The sequence below is a fragment of the Maniola jurtina genome, chromosome 13 (genome assembly GCF_905333055.1).
Source record: "Maniola jurtina chromosome 13, ilManJurt1.1, whole genome shotgun sequence".
Taxonomy (NCBI): domain Eukaryota; kingdom Metazoa; phylum Arthropoda; class Insecta; order Lepidoptera; family Nymphalidae; genus Maniola; species Maniola jurtina.
This window is the reverse complement of record NC_060041.1, coordinates 7,014,231-7,036,871: the sequence shown is the minus strand read 5'-3', so window position 1 is coordinate 7,036,871 and position 22,641 is coordinate 7,014,231. Positions and strand designations below refer to the sequence as shown.

General features: G+C 34.7%; 1 protein-coding gene across 6 annotated transcripts in view; it reads right to left on the bottom strand.

The window, feature by feature from the left end:
* The window catches only part of LOC123870800 (myotubularin-related protein 3), a 66,760-nt gene extending 48,196 nt beyond the window's left edge, over window positions 1-18,564 (bottom strand). For 2 of the 6 annotated variants that reach the window (XM_045914243.1, XM_045914247.1), the window contains exon 1: window positions 10,289-10,493. The gene's annotated coding sequence lies outside the window, so the exon portion shown is untranslated. Of the gene's footprint in view, window positions 1-10,231; window positions 10,494-18,362 lie in introns of those variants that run through there. The other 4 variants (XM_045914248.1, XM_045914246.1, XM_045914245.1 and 1 more) reach the window with 4 other exon arrangements.
* Window positions 18,565-22,641: the final 4,077 nt, after the last annotated feature.

Here is a 22,641-nt window from a genome sequence, read left to right as displayed (position 1 = left end):
TACACTTGTGACTGACTGATTTAACAACGCACGGCCATCGCGCAGCCTAAACCGCTGAGGTTCGGAATTTATGACAACGTAAGCGCTTACCAAGAAAGGATTTTTGGAAATTCTACCTCTAAGGCTAGAAATTCTACCTCTAAGGCTAACAGGAAAGTAGGTAGGTAAATTCAAGTTATATCCATTAAAAATTGATATTTGGGTTTTCGATCGAAACTGAAGAAATTCCTCCCGTCACCGATTTTCAAAAATTCAATTTGAGCGAAGCCGGACAGGTCAGCTTCTTACGAGTAGTATTAGTAATATATGAATCAAAATGAAACTGAGAAACTAGACAGCAAAGGGCTCGCGTTTCACACGGACCGCAAGTTGTGAACGGTCCAGTCAACGTCGCCATTCACCAATCTCATGTTACCAACTACTGTCAACGAACATTCCTTCACACCAGCTCATACACACGAATGAATGTCATACCTACGTTAGGAAAACAATTGAGTCTGTTTTAGAAATTGTTAGTCAAAATGCAGTGTATCTGTTGCGGTTAGTTTTGTTAGTAAACTGGTCGAACTACATAGTTATTCCAGTTCGCTCGACAGTTTCCGGGTCGACATCTAATATCTTTCACAAGTATAAAATTGCAATGCTAACTACACCGAGAAAACTGTAACGTTTAGTTTAATAATGACACATCTAAAAGAACATATAATTTACTGTGTCGATTTAAAAGCTGAGTATTTACTATTTACATGCATTGAGATAACTAGGAAGCGGACATTCAAGTTTGAATTTACATAGTACATGTCATCTAAGGAAGGCCGTTTCGAGAAGTTTATCATGCAAGCAATTATAATTGACCGAGAGCGGAGCTTAAAAATAAGGATGATAGAGAGTAAGCCAAGGTTTATTTTTTGTGATACCACAAACGTGTTGAAAAACACGATGCGATGCAATTCAATGCCAATCAAACTAAATTTTGTGCTATTAGAGACTGATGATGCAATGAATCCCTGCACGATTCCTTGCTAAGCGACCTTATGTATGTTTCTCTAGTGAACAAATTGATTGAACCTTTGATCAATCGTTTAGGGTTAGTGTAATCGACGTGTGAAATGCGCACTTTGTCAATAACTGATGATATCGCTTGATTTGAAAGTTGTAACATGATTTCGAATGAACTTTATAGGATCAATTAGTAAATAAACAGAAACTGGACTAAATGAAAACCAGGTTGATATAGTACATTATTACAACTTACAACATAGCATTGTTAAGAGATATTTATTTTGTTACTAAAATATATAACAGTATAAAATTCATCAAGTTAAATATACTTTCACTGAATTTACAGAGACTAAACAGGAGAAACAATAAAATATTTATAATGGAATGAGACCGGATTTCCGCGTGGAAGGCGTACGACCTTGCTATCGATAAAGCGCTTAATATTATGTGTGTGGCCTTTTTGTTTTCGTCATCGAAAACAAGTTGATGTGATCTGTTGCACACGATCTCTAAAGGAAATTGACAGGTCTAATGCTATACTTTTCTATAGGCTGATCAGGAGGGATGATGTCCTTTTAATTTAAAGATTGTATTCAACAAACTTGCCACATTAACTATATTAAACCCTCAGATATTCCTTTTAGAATCATATCTTAGTAGGTTAGGGAAAGTGAGTAAAATAATCTGTGTTATAAAGCCATGTAACCACAACGAAGGATCACAAAAAGCTATATACGTAGCTTGCAAGATACTTTGCTAATTATATGATTATAGCAACCCACGTAAACGGATAAGAAAAACAAGAATAGGTGGAAATAGTTATAGTTGGTATGTGCTGTGCTGTCACGGTTAAGTGCAATTTTCGCATTGTAATCCATCGATTACCAACGGCCAATAGCGATACAATGCTTCGTCAGTCTTGATAAACAAGTTATGCGAGCTATTCCCGTGAACAGGTGTCAATACTCATGAGTATAACCTTCAACCTTGTGAGTTGTAGGGTTTTTTGTATAGTATTGGCTGTGGTATTGGTCAAACAATATGAAAACAACGACCACTTATAAATGCAAGGCGTACACATGGTAAACTAACATTGGAAAACACGCGAAATATATCTATTTCTCATTTTATATTTGGCACTATGACAAATTAACTTTACTGTAAGTTGAATGGAAAACATGAGAACTTTACTCCGTAACTTCTTGGTCCATAAAAATCTATATGAAAGCCCAATATCAATAATCTCAGCTATTATGAATAGTTGAAGAAGAAAAGAAATAATTCAAAAGTGATTTTTTTATGGAAAGAACAAGAAGGCTGGAAGTGCTGGAACATAACAGTTCAATATCGATAAGCATACAAAACGCATTCCATGCAGATTCATACAAGGTCGTCAAGGTATGACTTAGCAAGACAGTATAAAATCATAATCACCATACTAGGTAATTGTGTTTTCTTTAGTGTTATGGATGTAACCGTTTCTCTGAGCATACTTTTGCAACATTAGTTCATATCAACGGAGGTTTTTATTGTAATTTTTAAACGTTGTTTTATCTTTAGTACAAGGGCATTAGTTTAATCTTGACTCAACGACTAAATCAAATGCTTTGGCAGTGAAAGTCGCCTTGGCATAGATTCGCAATACACGAGGAAATTCCTTGATGACCGATATAGCAAAAAGTCTATCATTGGATACTAAATAAGAGGCGTTACAAAGTGTAAAACACGTCAGACGCTGTCTAGACCCTGAGTGTGAGTTTTACGTTACATATTGGCGGTACATATTTGTAACTTTATACAGATAGCCTTAATTTGACAACCCATATTGTTTTTAGCTTTGATTATACTCTATTAACAGAGCTCTCTCCGTCACTTACTCCATACAATCGTAGTTCCCATTTCATTTGAATATTAAGCAACCAAAGTCCATGAAATTTTGCAGACATAGTCTAGAAACTAATATCTGTGTCTGTGGTGTTTTAGATTTTTCTAAAAATATGTAGTTTTAAAATTACAGGGGCTCAAAGATTTGTATTTTTCTTTAAAAAAAGGCCCAACTTTGTGCTCGTTTTTCTAGACAACGAAGCAATTTAATGAAATTTGGAAAAACCACAGACCTAGAAAATTTAATGAATATTATGTAGTAAAAAAATTATCGTTATATATTTTATATTGTTATAATTATGTGGGAACTACGAAAACCAGAAATTACACCCAGAAATCTTGAAAATTTCGTGCTGTCTCGATTTGTGCAAGCGGGGTGGTGAAGTGCGGGGGACGACACGTGAAACTGACAGAAACGGACAGTCTAAACACACGGGCCACATTTAGACTGCACCCGACTCCAAACTTGTCGATAGGTCTAACTAAATACATTTCAACTTGCGTTAGACGTATGCGTTACCTACTCAGACGTTGCCTGTAGATAAAAATATGTCTCATGTTTGCTGGCAATAGCGTATGCATCAAACCCTGCAAGTTGCAACTCTCTTGCAACCTATTCCTCACGCAATACGCACAGCTTTAATATTATAATTTTTGACAATGTATACTATATGTAATGCCATATCACAGGTCACTCTCTGATTTATTGCTAACAATTTACTTCCAAATGCAAAGAAATCTAAGTGTGTTGAATTCACACTGCCCAATACCAGGACCTTAAATGACATAAATTCATTGATAAATAATCATATGTTGAAAATAAAGGAGAACCCCGTGTTTCTCGGTATAATGTTAGATGCAAAGCTTCTATGGAACACCCACATATCAACACTTGATGGTAAACTCAGCTCTGCTGCTTACACTGTTAGAAAAATTCGACAGGTACTGACGTGGAAACTGCAAAAATTGTATATTTTGACTATTTTCACTGTATTATGTCTTACAGACTCTTGCTATGAGATAAAGCGGTAGATATTGAGAAAAAAATGTATTACAGAAAAGGACAGGACGTGCAATTTATAATTTAAAACCGCGCGCTGCCATACATTAAAAATATAAGGAAATAAGTACCTTATCTATTATCTTATAGTAGCTTCTAAACATATTTACAACTAGCTAATGCCCGCAGCTTCGCTCGCGTGGATTTAGGTTTTTAAAAATCCCGATCCTTTCATTTCCCAGAACAAAAGTTGCCTCTCCGTAATAGCCCGTCCCCGGGATGCAACTTGTTTCTGTATCACGTAAGAATATTTAAACGGATTATCCTTTTCAAATCCCGAGGGATCACCAGGATTTAGGAATGCAATGTTGAGGTCAACGACAAAGTGTTTACTTGGTATAGATACCTTCAATATCAATTAATAATCGACACTTTTTAAATCCCATTAGCTTTAGTAGTCAGGTCCCCTGCAACATCAGGATTGAGGAGTTGGAATCCAAATTTTTTATTGAACAATGTCGCAAACTTTCTTTATCGATTAAAAAAACTACCCAAAATTACGCAGTTAGGTTACCTGCCAAATTTCATGGTTTTGAGTCAACGGGAAGTACCCTAGAGGTTTTCTTGACACACACGACAGACAGAGAGATAGACAACAAAGTGATCCTATAAGAGTTCCGTTTTTCATTTTGAGGTACGAAACCCTAGAAAACGTAGGAACGGCATTCCGAACCAGTGGTAAATTTTTCTGACCATCCAAAAACACTTTGAAGTTTACCTAAAAGTTTACAGGAATAAAAATTTATCATTGTATTCCATTCCATTTCATTCTATTCCATTCTGTTCAAAGATAAATAGATAATAAAAATATTTGTCACCGAAACAATAATTTACGATACATCGACCAATATCAATTTTACTGATGACAATCTGACTATTACCAAAGTGAACGACTACTATAATATCTATTATATACGACTAACATAATATGTATTATAAATTGTGTGCCGTTTGCATTCTCACTAGGTTCTCATTAAGTTTGTTTTATTTGGTTAAACTTTCTGGCATTTATATTGTTATGACGTTTAATTGGCAAACAGTCTGTTTATTGGCTGAAACTCAAAAATTCAGCCAATAACAACAAAGAAAATATTGTAATAATGATTGATGCAGCTTTCTGTAATTGAAAACAAAATATTTGACATTAACTTGAATGTGACAGTGTTTTCCGAATAGGGTTGCCAGAGGCCCCGTATTTTACTGGTTACCCCGTATGTCAGGATAGAGAAACCGGTAATTATGAAAATAAAATACGGGGCAAATAAAACTAAATATTTTTAGGGTTCCGTAACTCAAAAGCAAAAAAAACTCCTATAGGATCACTTCGTTGTCTATCAGTCTGTCTGTCTTTCCGTCTGTCATGTGTTCATGAACAAATATTAGTATTTTCAATTTTCAAAGTAAGATAACTACATATATCAAGTGGGTTATCATATGAAAGGGCTTTACCTGTTCATTCTAAAACAGATTTTTATTTATTTTTATGCATATTTTTTTTAATGCATAACAGTTTTTGATTTCTCGTGTAAAATGTCGAAAAAAATACCCGAATCGGAACCCTCGGTGCGTGAGTCTGACTCGCACTTGGCTGGCGAAACCGAACACTGACGTTATGTCCAGTAGAAAGAATATTTTCCTTTTGCGGCAATGCGTAGCCGAAACCCACTCGATATTGATCATGGTCGTAGCCAAGGCGGCGGGGCTTGGTTTGAGGATGTTAGCCTTTTTTTATACAAGTTAGCCCGTGACTTTAATCTTTTCTAGTGGTAAGTGATGATGCAGTCTAATTTCTTGGCCGTTAGGGCCATACTAACCATATAACTAGCCATGACCGAAGCCTCCCACCAGACCAGAAATTTAGAAATGGCGACTGCGCCTGGGAAGCCGTCAAAAACCTAAGCCTAAAATAATACTTACACTATTTCTTGCATTTGCTTACCAATTTTTTTTTGGAAATATATCAAACATTTCGCGCTCACTTCACTCGCGCTTTGAATTTGTATTACTTGGTGTAAGCCCCGCAATTTCGTTTGCATGAATTTAGAGTTTTAAAAATTCCGTGGGGGATTTTCCGGGCTAAAAAGTTTATGTCTGGGATGCAAGTTACCTCTGAATAGTAAGTACCAAAATTTTGGTAAAGAAGATGGGCCGTGAAAGGGTAACAAATAGATAGGCAAATAGATATACTGTCGTATTTGTAATATTAGTATGGATAGGGAGCTTTAAAAATAAAATCTTGCTATGGCTAAACTCGTTTCCCTTTCACTTTAATTCTTTCTGTAATTGAACCAAAAACACTTACGCTCACTGCGCTCGCGCTTTTTTATTGTTGTATTTTATCTCACTGTCAAATTGAAAGGCGAAATTCCACTAACCAGGTAATTAGCCCATAAAGTTGAGCGAATGTTTTTTTCCTCATGACAGGATTCAGTTCCGGCCCTGATAAAACCTCTCCCGAAATCGATTCCTGGCTACGGCCATAGTATTGATACTGTGAAGGTGGAATTACAAGTTAAATGTAAATTTAAGTTAAAATGCAAAGATTGTATGCATGAAATGTATAACATTTTGCTTTACAAAACTAGAGTTTTTAAAAGCTATTTAAATAAATAAATCTTTTATTTAAAATCACATTGCAAACACAGTTCACCAATCAAGACACGGCAACATACAGAGAAAAAATACAAAACTTACAAATAAACTGAAATATCTAAATAGGCTTTCCATGCATTTCAGAGAGAACCACCGCCTATTTCTTCAAATACTTCAAATTTTTAAATTTCTTCAAATTTAAACCCCGTATTTTTGATGGTGGTAGCCTGTAAATCAAAAAGAGGCAGGTGGCAACCCTACTTGCCACATGACATTACAGAATGAAAAATTGTTTTCATTACTCGGTAAGCCTACTGCCATAGTTTCACAGAAAGTGTGACGGTAGTTGTGACCTCTGATTGGTCGACTCTCTTTCACTATTTGCTAAAATTGATGATTGCAACAACAATTTTTTCTTTTTTGTAATCAAAAACAGAACACGGACGTCATACAGGTTGACTAATTGCAATCATTTCTGACCGGCTAACATTGTTCCGCTAGTGGCTCAAACTCACTGTCGCAGCAAGAACATGGTAAATTCAGCCAATCACAGCAATTAGAATTGGTTATCACAAATGCACCGATCTAGGAACCGAGAATACACGAACCAGGGCAGATAGAGATGAGAACAATAATATCATACGTAGGAAATCGACGGGGGATCGTTGACAATGATCCTCTTAAGTTCATTTGTGATTATTTATTTCATATGACTCGCTGCTCGAAATAAAACTATTTTATTTCATTTATTTATTATATGCAGCATTTTTGATTTGATATCAAGACTCTTTTAATATGTGTAATAAGTACTAGTACCTACCTCACCGGGTCTCTGTAGCTATGATTAGATAAGTTATGTTATCTTCCTTATTTGGTCATACAAAAGTCTGTACGCGTTGTTTTATATTTATCACTAGCTGATGCCCGTGAATTCGTCCGCGTGGATTTAGGTTTTTCGAAATCCCGTGGGAACTCTTTGATTTTCCGGGATAAAAAGTAGCCTTTATGCTAATCCAGGATATTATCTATCTCCATTCCCCAAATCCGTTCAGTAGTTTTCGCGTGAAAGCGTAACAAACATACACACTTTTTATAGTGTGAAGTGTGAGTGTGATGTGAAGTGTGGTGATGTGAAGTGTGGTAGTGTGATGTGAAGTGTGATATGTGCCTTTAATAATATTGTAAATAGTAGTAAATATAATAAGTAGTGAAATTAAAAGCTGACCACGTGACGTGATAGGTGGTAACGATTTTCCAAGTTCACAGCTGTGACGCGTGGACTTGCGCACAAGTGAAGTTTCACCACGTGGCAGACAAGCCCTCTAATAACATGGTACCTTACAGCAAAAAAACTTAATAAGTATGCACTTTAGCAATTGAAAAGAAACATATTTGATTTGACTATTAATAAATTCGATAATATTATGAAGAGATTTTCATCCGTAGTACATTGAAATGAGACTTAACTGACTTGAAACTTAATTTTTTTATAAGTACAGTTTTTAATTGTCTTTATCTTGACTATTAAGTGAATGTGTGAGTGATACTATAATTTTTAGGGCAGTCTAATGAATCTATATGGAAATGAATCCGTCGCGTCGTATGGACATGCGCGCTGCACTCGATTGCGCCACGTGGCTTTCTCCCGTTGCATAACCTTTCCCTAATGCGACATCAATTATCTGCTAGGGATATATATGCTTTATATTACAATAAACAAAGCTCGTAAAAATTCGGTGTCACACTAATATTAGGTATTATTACTAATATTAGTATTATAAAGGCAAAAGTTTGTGTGTTTGTGTGTATGTTTGTTACTTTTTTACGCAAAAAATACTGGACGGTTTTGGCTGAAATTCGGAATAGAGGTAGATTATACCCTGGATTAACACATTGGTACTTTTTAAAACAGGACAACCAATGAGTTCCCACGGGATTTTTAAAAACCTGTACCTATTTATGCGAAGTCGTGGGCATCAGCTAGCTTATAATAAATATCAACATAATATGTATCCGATATATGATATAATATTGTATATAACATCATGTGTATGAAAAAATTTGGAGGTTCTAATGTGTCAAAATCGTAAATTAAAACTTCGAGTTTGGTCGAAGCCACACGTCTCTGTCCTACTCCACTCGTCTCAGCTTAAGTGGAAAGAAAGAATTTTCTATTTTCTATTAATTACCTACTATATAATCTAAAAATAAATATAACTTAATTGTGATAAGTTACATATCTACTTAGGTATTTATTTTGCTATTAGTCTGGGTTCGCTAATATAATATGTTATCTGCGAATATAATATACCATGATATTTATCAAGATATACATATATATCAATATTAATGATATAATTATAAAATAATAATTAAATAATGATATAATAAGAATTAATGATATTTATGTGGATATGACAGGTATTATATTCATATTATTCATTGATGATATTTAGAAACGGCGTTTACACGCCACGCTACACGACAAAAACTACAATTTAGATTTCTTTTGTCCAAATGGCTTTGTTTAAGTTTTGGGGATTAATCATTATTTTAATTTCATTGAGACGATTTAAGACTGGTTATTATTTATTATTTTTAATCTCAAACACTGTAATTTTTATATACAAAAGGTAGGTACTTAATATAATGAAATATCCGATATACCATCGGAAATAATGTATGGGTATGTCTCAAAAAAATTAAAATATGCGATATATGTATAGAATTCAGTCACTAATGATTTAATTAATTCTAACGTGTATGATAAAGGTGAGCACATTTAAAATTATACAATAATAATAATGTGTCCAAATGATTTGGCATTTAATTAAAGACTTGCAAATATACCACGTTTTAGTAAAGCTATTTCCTCAATAGTACAAGTGGTATAAGAAACCTGATTTCTCTCAATGGTTAAGTTCTAGGAAGTAAACGCAGAGAGAATGTGTCTGGCCACGCCTACGGACCCTTTGGTAGTAAGTACCTACTATTATAGTATTAGTAGGTATAATGTAGATTGTAGCCACGTTGCTGATTCAGCACACTGTCAAACATTTCACACACACTGACGCGAGCACTGCCGGATGGCAGTATGATTTGCCGGTATGGACTGGAGATAAGCTTCATCAAATTAATAGGTACAACTGTAGAAATTTAAATTCGTTTGATGCTGTCTTAAATGTAGAATGACATGCCATGTTGTAAACAGCTGTTAAGAAAAAACGATTCATTGAGTGATTAGGCAACGTTTTGTGGAGCCGGTGACCTCGGACCAAATTGTACTTTGAACAAAGCAATGTTCACGCTTTATCATACTAAATTACAACTAAACTTGCACGGACTACATCACCCAACTTAACAGGCAAAATCAAATGTTTGAGTTTCGTTTTATTTATAAACATAATTATCTGCCGTATACGCTTTTTAGTTCCATCTTCATTATTGGAAATTAATTTCATAACATCGGTTATTATTTTAACTACTACAGGTAGGTAGATAAGGCTTCTAAAATGAAAGCGCGCCACAATGTAACGTGGACGCCACGAGTACCCTATACTGTTCACGACGATTTACTAGTTGCACAAAATACTTGGGATCAAGTAAGAAATAATCATGTATCTCTATTCATAAATCACAAAAGAGTAATTGCAAATTAATTCCATTATTTCTGCCACCACAATTTTATGAAACCATGTGCCAAACACGTCGGAACGCTCGGCTAGCCGTACGATAAATTCCAATGCGGACCTTACAGATTTAAACGTTTCCTGCGGCACTTTATAATATAATCCATTTATACTTGTCGAACACTTCGCAAAACCACAAATATGTAAACTGAATATGGACAAGAGCGCGGATGTGATGTATATCCATATTATAACAGATAAAAAGCGGTGTCGCATGGATAATGCGACAAACGCTCGCGGCAGCTGCGAAGCAACTGGAAGCACGAAAGACGAATGTGTATGGGGGGAGGGGGGGCATGGCGGCGAGCGGGGGCCGGGGAGCCCGAGGCGTCTATGCCGCCGGCCGCGCTTCATGCAGCACAGCAGTCTTCACTTACTATAGAGTAGAACCACGTAGAACTCTAGGGGCAACCCATCGTGAATTTATGCAACGTAAGCGCGTGCGTACGTACTCATTGTACTCATTACATTACATAAATGAATGTATCTAAGTAATATCTTATATTTCTTTATCACAAAAAAACTAACTGGCATTAATAATAATAATTAACATTATTATTTTCTCATGACATTAACAATAAATTGTATGAAATGCCTACATCTTTCAATTTGTGTTATTCAAATGAATAAATGATTTATTTTAATTAGGTACTTATCTTATAATATCAAAATATTATTAGGTACTTACTATATTTAAATGATTAATAAATAATAATCTATTAGATATACATTAAAAAACCAAATTTGAAGTTAATCGATTGTAAATAATAAAATACATAGGTAATTAAAGTTTATATATACCTATAGGCACAACAAAACGATAGCAATAGATTAGCCAAGATAAACAGATGTGTACAAACTACAAACTAACCTTAATAGATAAAAGGATTACAAAAAATTATAAATAGTGGGTACGTATCATGTATCATCTAAATTAGCCCTAATTCGCACGAGCGTTTTAAACCGCGCGTTGCGTTAAAACCCGGTGTTTGCGGATATTACGAGTAACGTTGTACGCGTTAAAAAAGCGTTGTCGTGTGAACAGATACTTGGGAATGCATTTGTTCTATTTGAACGCTTTTTTAACTAAAATTTAAAATTAAAAAAAGCTCTCGTGCGAATTAGCCCTTACTAGTTAATGCCCGGCTCCATCTATTTTATCAAAAATCTTCCCGCAAGAGCCAACAAATACTGTACAAAGTACTTATTCAATCGGATGAACGATGAGCGAACGCATAAGTAGGTATTTCACGGATAAACACGAATTTTCTATACGAAAATTCAATTTTCTACTCGAAATCTTTAATCGAAGATTTTAAAAAAATCGTCTTTTTTCGATCTATAAATTCTAAACTCTGTAAAGTTTCAAAATCTTTGAGGATTGCAAAAATATATAAGACCTAGCTCTTAAACAATCCTAAAAGATACTTATTTGATTATTCTTTGAACATTTAGTGTTAAACCACGTAGAAGCTAAAACTTGGTTACCTTCTCACATTAAAAAGAACCAGAAATACTGGTACAATTAATTACAATTAAGTAGTAATGCAAGACAGGGTTCAGTATAATAATTGCTGTGCTAGAGAGCGTTGTACCTACTCCTACGCATATCAGAGAAAAGTTTAACTGCATTCCGATAAAGAAAAAATATTGCTTTGAATATTATTATTCCATGTAGGTGTTGTATATAGTAAATGGTACTTAAAATATCATCATCTGATAATATTTCTTTAATTTCACTAAATTATAATAATATTAAGCATTTAGGTGAGTACGTCCGATGTCAACAACTTACAAAGTTACAATATAATGCATAATGTTTAACATTTCCTGATATCTTCATAATTAAAAGAATATTGAAATAACACGATTCGATTTCGTTTTTAGGACAAAATACATATTTGGTACCTTAAGCCAATAGTAGTTTATAGCAATAAACTATTACTGGCTTAAGGTCTACCACACATTTTGTCCTTAAAACGAAATCGAATTTGTCACTAATTAATAAGGAAGAAATGAAGCTTTATTCTTCAAAATGATGATGGCAGAAATGGTCAGGTATAACGGGCAATCGAGGAACTAAAACATGTTAAAACTTAAAACCGAGTCATGGTCACGAAATATTCAAGACTTAAAGCAATATGGTTCTGAGGATTGTATTCCAGCTGAATTGTATGGCTTCCACACGGAATGCCGCCTAGACGCCACCGTTCAGAGCACTTGTAGTTCTTTGCCTAATAATAAATACTTAATAATTGATAGACGGAGAGTTACGAGTACAAAGACCAAGGGAAACTTCAAAGAACCTAACAATAGATATTGCTGATTTTCATGCCTCCTACCTTTTTTTAAAACAGAAGTGAATTAGGAAAAAAAAAACCCCAATTAATAAATACATAGTTATGAAATCTTTTCTGCCAAATTGTAACATCCTAGTTAGATATTATAATTTTTTTTAAAGAAAGTAAGTAGGTACCTATGTAATATATATTATTTTCAATAACAGTAGATTTTGTATCAAAATCCATCGATTTGTCCTACAAAATCCATTGAAAATATACTAAAAATATATTATTAAATATATATTGACTCAAAACATATTTCTAGGTAGGTAGGACCTCACAATATGGCGGACACGAATTCCGTTTCTTAGTTTGGATTTTGGACGCGATATTGCTGATGAAGATGATCTTGACAGCTCCTAAACTCAACTATTATCCTCACTAAAGATAATAATGTTGGTAATATAATGAATTTGTGACTATAATAATACTATAAATAATAAGCCAGAGTTGTCAAGTCTATCTTGGAAGGACGGTACGGTAAAAGTATAATGCAATAGATAAATAAATAAATGTTCCTATATAGATATTATATTACTGTAAAAGATATCGGTGGCTGTGGCGCCACAAGTACCTACGAGTGTTTTTATCAAGGCCAAATATGATTTATTATCAACAATACCGCAGACATACAAGGTACGTATGTAACATACGCCGACTAATATATAGTGGCGCCTTTATCAACAATAAACATTATCATCTCCGATGAAAATAAAATAAATACTTAGTTATCTAGATTTTTTTTTCATTTAGATTTTTAGATCCAAAAACAGACGCAAGGAAGACACATCTGGAAAGCAAAATGAGACAAAAAGTTGTTTTATGGTCCTATTCTATTCCAAAATCTTAGCGATGGTTGATTTGCAAGGCATCTCCTTAGTGCAATTCGATTTGGGTTATCCTTTCAGGAGGAAGGTTTGATATACTTATAGCAAATTGTATATTTACATATATTTTTCCCACCTGTGCAAAGGTCAACTAGTGTTAAATAGTATTTTAATATTAATAAATAATAATAATAATTAATGGTCAAAAAATGTCAAACAAGTTGTTTTGTGCATTTGCCATGAACTAGGTTAAGTATGTGCACTCAGAGAGGTATATTCTGTTTATTGTATTGAATATTTTCATTGTAATTTGAATTTTCAACTAAACATGAACATCGATACAGCAGCAGCAATGTCGTTGACCTTTATAATTGTGATAAGCGGTCTGAAAATAGCGACCAAGGCACACCAAGGTCTTGCCCGCGGTTTTCCCCGTGTGGTTACTTCACGTATCGCATGATCAAAGACGAAATAATAATAATTATAAAGATTACACTTTACATTATTATTTATTAAATACTAGCTGATCTGCTTGGGTGTTTGTTGTTTGATATACATACCTAAATAATTTTATTTATTTATTTTATGGAAACACGCAGTAGGTACAATACTTAAGAGGGGTCTCTCCGTCACTCGCACCATACAAACGTAGTTCGTCTCTCATTGGAATATTAACCAATCATACGTACTCAATGGAATTTTGTAGAAACGTTCCGGGAACTAATATCTATGCCTGTGGTTTTCCAGATTTCCGTTAAAATATTCGGTTTCAAAAATTCACATTCAAACCTTTGAGCCCCTGTAATTTTAACTACATATTTTTAGAAAAATGTAAAACAGCACAGGCACAGATATTAGTTTCTAAAATATGTCTGCATTTCATGAACTTTGGTTGCTTAATATTCAAATGAAATTGGGACTACGATTGTATGGAGTAAGTGACGGAGAGAGCCCTGTTAATAATAAACCTGACGTCAACAAAAGGCATTCTTACCGATTTACTTCTTCTATAGTAAGGAGCACTCGATGCGCGAGTTTAACTCGCACTTGGCCGGTTTTTATTAATGACTAGCTGATGCCCGCAGCTTCGCCCGCGTGGATTGGTCAGATCCCCTGCAGCATCAGGATTGAGGAGTTGGACTCCAAATTTTTTATGAAACAATGTCGCAAAGTTCCTCTATCGATTAAAAAAGAAATGACGCAAATCGGTTCAGAAATCTCGGAGATTTCGGTGTACATAGGTAGAAAAACACAACTCCCTTTTTAAAAGTCGGTTAAAAAAGTAGCCTATTTTACGCCCTGGTCAATCCTCTACTTGCCTGTGAAAGTCCCGTCAAAATCGGATCAGCCGTTCCAAAGATTAGCCTTTTCAAACAGACAGACAGACAGACAGACAGACAGACAGACAGTCAGACAGACAGACAGACAAAAATTTTAAAAACGTGTGATTCAGTTATGGTATCGTTCAAATAACCATATGAGCTTAATATGAGGTAGTTATTTCGAAATTACAGACAGACACTCCAATTTTATTTATTAGTAAGTATAGATTGAGTTTCTTTCTTTGAAATTTTTCCCTCATTTGTAATAGACCAATTAGTATTTTAGAGGATCAAATAAAATATTCCCTTTAAAAAAGCCATGGGAACTCTGATTTTCCGGGGCCGAAAGTAGGTTATGTCCTTGCCAAAATATCGTGAGGGGCCGTGAAAAGATAGCAGACAGATATACTGGCTTACTTTGGCATTTATAATATTAAATATGGATGTTTTAATATTTACACTAAGATCTAGATACCTATCCCTGCCCTGATTGTGTAATTGTAATGCTTTATACATATTATTCTCGCAGATACCCCACGATAGCGCCTTTTCGTCCTTGACAAGGACGAAGTCGGCTTCGTCGCGCTTAATAGCCAATAAAGAATTGTCTATCTGAAAGTCGTCTGGACACAAGATAACATAAAAAATGTTGCGTGAATAAATATTGAATGAACGGTTTTTGTTCAGTTCAAGGCCCAAATGACTAAATTACATAACATTATTTCTAGCTAGGTAGGTTGATAATGCTCACGAATTAGTTCCTAGAAGTTGCGGCTTTCAGGGTTCCGTACCCGAAGGGTAAAAACAGAACCCTATTAATGTCACTCTGCTATCTGTCTGTCTGTCCGTCCTCCGCTGAAATTTTATAGTAAAATTGTTTTTCTGTTGCTTGGTATATTTTAATGTTGTAGTACATTTATATTTATGAACTCAGAATTTTCTTCTCTTTCATTTGACACCCCACTCGATGCAATAGCAAAAAAAAATTTGGAGACCTCCCACTTTTTCATGTAATATCCATTGGGTCAATTTTTTTCGTATAAAATATAGCCTACGTCACCCGGACCTTTACGACAAATCGATTGACACCTCATTCATAAGCGCTACGGTAGAACACACAGAATCTGGATACAAACATACACACATACATACATACATATGCAAAGCTATCCATGTAGAGTCAGCGAGGAAGCTAGGAATGCACCCATCCATAGTCGCTTACACTGGTGGACGCAAACCTAGTTTTTTTGTCGATGTTTGTAACAAATAAGTGATGCCCGCGATTTTTACGGTGTGGATTTAGGTTTTTAAAAATCCTATGGAAACTCTTAGATTTTCCGATACAGTAAGCAGTGATTGAATAGGTAGTTGCAGCTTTATTATCGAGGCATACACTATAAATAAAATGATTGAAACCAGTGCGCCAAAACACCACTGGGAAACGGAATTAGTTCTTAAGACAGTACATGGCGCGTTGTCTCTATTGTTGAGACCGAGACGAAATGGCACACAGGAATGAGTGACAGAGACAACCCTCTACAAAGCCGAAATCTCTTTCTAAAGTATGAAGTGCAATATTTCCTGGCGGGTACTAAATACAGGCCCATCAGGGGGTGTCTAGATGTAGAATTATCATGTGTAGCTATAGCTGTAACTAGGCAATCAATAGTTAGAGATTTGGTTTGGTTCATCATACTGTACCTACTGTAGCTGCCTTTTTGTGTTGGGTCTGCTGCCAATATTATGCATCCTCTCAATCATAAGAGAAGTGGAAACTATATTATGTAGGTATATTTGTACAAGATGGATTCCGTATGCAATTAAGTAGATAAGTACTTAGTTAAAGTAGAGAAAGTTGACGAAAAAAATGCTTAGTGCTAACTTTTTCTGCAGTGAGCAATATGAACAGGATAGCAATACTTTTAGACATGTCACTTTAGTTTTGAGAATGTGTGAATGTGTACAAAGGAATTAGCCACATTATATGCTATACCTATAGTTTACCGAACTAAACAATAGGTATAGCTATAGAGTAGTTTCCACTTATCCTCACTTTAATGAAGCATAACAAAAAGTCTGGTTTTAATCAATTGTTTAAATTTACCAAGACACCATTTCGAATTTATTGGCTGTGCATATCATAGTAGATAATACACAGGTGTAGATTATTTTAATTTTCTTTTTCTGTAAAACTTATGACTAACTTCTTATGAAGTATACCATTATTTTGAAGGAGACACAGTATTTATATAAAAAAATATTCAATTGTACAAGCTTGCTCACTTTGTCCTAAATTGACAATTGTTTTGATTTTAGATTATTCTTTTTCGTTTTTTGGTTCCTGTAAGTAAGTACAATAAGGAAACAGGTATGTAAAATATGTCAGTGACATAAAATATATCATTGCAAAGTGACTTGTGAGCAACTTTTCAGCCATCATTCAGGCCAAGGTAAGCTGTCATAATGAAATGTAAGGTATCAAAAGTAATATAATTCCCAAGCCAGGCAAACCTGCGTCAGGCAGGAGAATACACTTGATAAGTCTTCGGTGAGTGTAATCTAAGCTTTGGGAGATAATCTTTTCAACCAGATCCCTGGTTTACAAGCAATACTGAAATACAACAATACTTAAATGCCTAGTCACCATGTAAACAAATAAAATTTAAGTTTAAACATTACAAATGTTTGTTAAAAAAACCCAATCCACTAACAAGTAGCCTTCTAACTATGAAAGACTAAAGCAACTGAAATGGACTAATGTGACCCCTCTATTTCCCTTTAACAGGGCTCTCTCCGTCACTCGTTTCATACAATCGTAGTTCCAATTTCATTTGAATATTAAGCAACCAAGTTCCATGAAATTTTGCAGACATATTCTAGAAACTAATATCTGTGTCTGTGGTGTTTTAGATTTTCTAAAAATATGTAGTTTTAAAATTACAGGGGCTCAAAGATTTGTATGAAATTTTTTAAGAGTGCGTAACTTTGAAACCGAACATTTTAACAGAAATCTGGAAAACCACAGACACAGATATTAGTCTCTAGAGTATGTCTGCAAAATTTCATGGACTTTGGTTGCTTAATATTCAAATGAAATTGGAACTACGATTGTATGAAATGAGTGATGGAGAGAGCCCTCTTAACAACAATCAATCTGTTGAATCAGTCTGTCAATAGTTCTTATAAGTATTATTAGACAAATAATCATATTAAAACTTTGATTGAAACTTACAAAAGTTATATTTAAGTAAACACTGTATTTATAGTGTATTGAATAGGCAACCAGTTGCTGTCTTGCATCCCCACCAATGAACGTGTGTATATCGTTTAGTGTTTTTAACATAATTATTTCCATATCGTGAGACGCTTTGTTTTGTACTTGAACTTTGAGTTTGAAAGACCAGACATATTGGGCAATTAACAAGAACATATTGGACTTGGAACTAAACCCACCCAAAATTGCTTGTTGTCTATTTTTGAAATTAATCAATATTAACTCGCTAACTCATGAAACAATACAACGAAATTATAAAACAATATGTTTTATTATATTTTTCGTAGCTCAAGGTTGATAAAGATGTTTTTATTGGAGCACAGTCCTGTCACATAGTGAGGTCAAGTTATCATACGCAATAGGCACTTACCTGCTTTTAATCCCCTGAAACTTGCTCTCAACACCGAAATCCAGACACCTAGATTCAGTCTGATGTGGAATAAACACTGAAACTTGATAAAAGTAATTTCTTATCACCATAAAAGCAACACAAACGGACGGAACAAGGAGAAAACATAGCACAAATTAGACTTGAAAAAAGAGTTATCAATTCTCTAAGAGCGAAAGAGAAAACTAATGAGTAATGACAGAAACGCATAGACAAAAACAGCTGTTGTAGCATAGAGTATAATCCAATGTGCAATGACAGTGATTTTGACTATCTCTATGGATTTTGATTATTTAGTGTTTTTGACACTGAACGGATTTCGTCTGTGTCGGTGTTAGCTGGCGGGCGTGCTCTGCCTTTTTGGAGTGTTTTTTTTTTTTTTGTTAAAACTGCGTGCGTATGTCGGTGAGTGCCGGCACAGACGGGGTCCATACTTGTATAGTTTAACTAACTTGTTACAAATAACTATAAACTTGACATTGGCTAATCTTTGTAAAGCCAGAAGAGAGAGGAAAAAAAGGACACTGAACACATTATGGCGAAATCCACAGCCCAGAGTACATTATGTTACTGAATACTCGCGATCAGTACCGTTAGTACAACATTGAACACCGCATACATGGTTAATAGTATCGACTACTCCTGACTGCCAAGGTTAACGTATTATTTCGTAGTACGAGCTAGTCCTAACTGTCCGTTTTCGACAGAACGACGATACTAACATGTGGAAACGTAGGTCCAACTTTTGTCTCACTTACACATTCACAAAAAAGTGGGACAGATATACGCTGCCATTTTGTCTAATTTGGCATATATTATTTCGTTTTTTGACGCTATTGACAGATGATTAACAGCGTGACAGTGACAGTCAAGCGACACCCACCGCCACACTCTATGGTATGTTTGTCTATGGTAATTCATCTATATTCACTCTGAAATCACTAAAACACTGGTATCCAAAGCCAAATTTTCGTCAGATTAAAAAAAGTTACCGTTCTGTTGTCTGTTAAAGTGAAAATAAATAAAAGCAAACTGAATGAAAGGATTTTAATATACAGAAGTTCATTTAAATAGTTATTCAAGAACTAGTGATTATAATATATATTGTATTTAGGTGTGTAGGCACTATTTAAATAAAATGCAATGAGTAATAATATCGTATGTCAGCTTTATATGTACGTTTACTCTCTTGATATCACGTCTACATAGGTTTTTTTTAGAATAATAGCACTTAGTAACTAGATTAGTATGTACTTAATAGGTACATAATATCAATACATACCAATCTCTTGTTTTGGATAAGGGAAGTGAGTAGTGACCCAACCTATAGAGAAATCACAAGTGCAAATTAAAAATTTATAACACCCCCGACAAGTAAAGGTTACAGTAACTGGAAAAGACTAGAGATATAACTATCTACATACCTAGATTTGAATTAGGCAAGCAAGTGGTCAGGTTTCAAGAGTATCTAGCCACCTATAGTGAAATCATAACTTCATTATTATTTTGTACCTACTTAAATATCTAGTTATATTCAGCCAATTGAAACTTATTAGCTCTTTTCTAGTTACTTGTAACCTTCACTTGTCAGGGCTGTTATAAATTTTTAAATATTTATGCTTAGTAACTTACAAATATGCAGAATCAGGACATTGAGTTTAAGCTGTATGTCAGAATAAAGTGTATCTGTTTGTCTGTCTGCTAGCTTTTTACAGCCCACCTGTTCAACCAATTTTGACGAAAGGTACAAAGTTCTTGTATGGCGGATCTTCTTCGTGGAGATGGACATTGCTGATGTTTTATTACAGAAAATAAAACAGTTCCTATGGGATAAATCCGTGCAAATTAAGTTGTCATTATTATCATTTATTTGGTATGGAGTATTTGGTGTCATACTGGACTACATAGACTAGGTATCCTGGAAATCAAAGAGTTAGCACTGGATTTTTAAAACTTAAAAGGGCATCATGTAGTTATTAAATATTATAAATAACACTAAGACTACTATCTATCTTAGTAGATAAATAGTAAAATAAGAAGAATATTACCTAATTGTCTAATTAGCAATTTAGAAAATTAAAGATCAATAATTCCTTTTTCAGTGAAACCCGAGCTTGAAAGCCTGTGGATTAGTGCCTAATCCACTTTGCTAGAAGACTGCATTGTGGTGTTCCTGCATTAAGACTACACTCTACAGAATAAGCTCCCATAAGCTGTCAGTGCAGTAACACTCCTGTACAATTTTGTAATAATATAAAAATTTAAAATTAAATAAATTGTTTTTTATAGCTAGAACCAGCAAGAAACTCGACGGTTGCTCATTTCAAAGATTTGATATATTGAATGAGTAATTGGTTAGGTTAGAGAGCTGTGGCAGGCATGCCAGTCTTCATTGTTATTTTTTTATAACCACTTCTTGAATACCCCCTACCCCTTTTCTCCTCACCCTATCGAGGGTAAAAGTTTTACCAATATCAATTTTATCAAAATTAAAAAATTCAATAAAATAATCCATCTGGGAAGGAGAGGGATTGACTTACCCTCCCCTCCCTCTTGCCCATCCCACCCCCACTTACGTCCTATCGAGGCGGCATGTTTCAAAATATTGAGCCATACAAATAAACAAAATTTAAGTCTATGTTACTGTAGTAATCGTTAAGCTATAAGTAATCAATTTGGTGTGCTAATCTTTGAATTGATAGAACCAATTTAGATGAGACTTTCACAAGCAGTTGGGACTTGGGGTGAGACGCAATCTTTAAACTAGAATGACAGGTTCTAAATCTAGTGCTGTCCTTTTCCGTAGTGCAGGGAGCATTACAAAAGGAATACCTAGCATTGAAACCTGTCGCTTTAATTTAGTTTTGAACATAGATTTCAGGCTATCCAGGCAGGCAAATTCCAGGATACCTTTTAACTATGCAAATGGTTACTTATCTAAACCCTAAGAACTTTTATTTTTAAAATGAAATAAAACAAATTAAAACAATAAAGATTTAATGACTATTACTTAAAGATCTATACCTCACACCTGAAATAATATTAATACCTAGATACTTTTAGATACCTAGGTATTAGGTACCAATAGGTGCATAAATAAGTAGGTACCATACACCTGTATAATTAAATTACATAAGATGTATTTCAGCACCTACATAAACAGTTCTTAATATATGTATAGGTATTCTACAAGATTGATGACCTCGGGTTAGTCTTGAATTGAGTTAGGTAGGTACTTGGGATCAGGGAGGCAGGCATCATAATCTGGTAATAATACTGGTGATCTGCAACCTGAAAAAAAAATTGATTCAGAAAATATTTAATATAAGCTACATAAAATTACATAGGGAGGTTCATTTAACACAACATTTCACTAACTTATGCTACGCTTATGCCATGTTAGGTAGGTAGGTACTTGCTTGTCTGAGTGGATGCAAGCTGGCGTGGCTCATCATCAATGAATGCAAGGAATGGTAGGTGTTATAGGTACTGTTTGCAATTGTATAAGTATACCTACCTACTTCACCTCTGTGAGGTAATAAGTTTGAAGAACATGTACTGAGTGTTTAGGTACCTACCTAGGTGAATACTTTTAAACAACTACCCAGCTGTGCAACAAGCCAACTCACTATGGCTTTGCACAAGTACCTACCTAGGTAACTATTCTGGTGGAATTTTAATAGATTAATTTTATGATAGGTAGTACCTACTTTCTATAAGTGAATCCAATCATGGCAAAATGTTCCAGGTAAGTAAATGATGGTAAAAACAGCTGCAATGAAGAAATTTAAATAGAATAGAACTAAATATTCTGATAAAGAGACAAGTACTAATGAATCTATCACTCAGGAATTGAAAAAACAGAGTAACACCTAAGTACCTACCTGCTTATACTTGGAGTCACACGTATTATGTACCTACTATAAGGCTTAGAATAATAATATTATGTAGATATAGGTAGGTAGCGTACCTACCTATTGTGCATAGACTTTCTTAACTTAGCCTCAATGGTGAGGGTGATATGGTAGGTACTCTTTGTGGTCGATCTTCTAACATTACAATTATTCTACCATTAGCATTTATCATTTAGCATTATTAAATGCATTCTGCGAGCCGATGGCTATCGCTGCCCAAAATGGATCGTTCGAGATGCACTTTTATCATTTCAGTCTACGGACGTCTGTCGTCTAGGTACTTCTAAATGTAGGGTTTTTCAAAGAGGTTCACCACACCCAGCCTTGAGGCTTCCTGTGCCCTCATC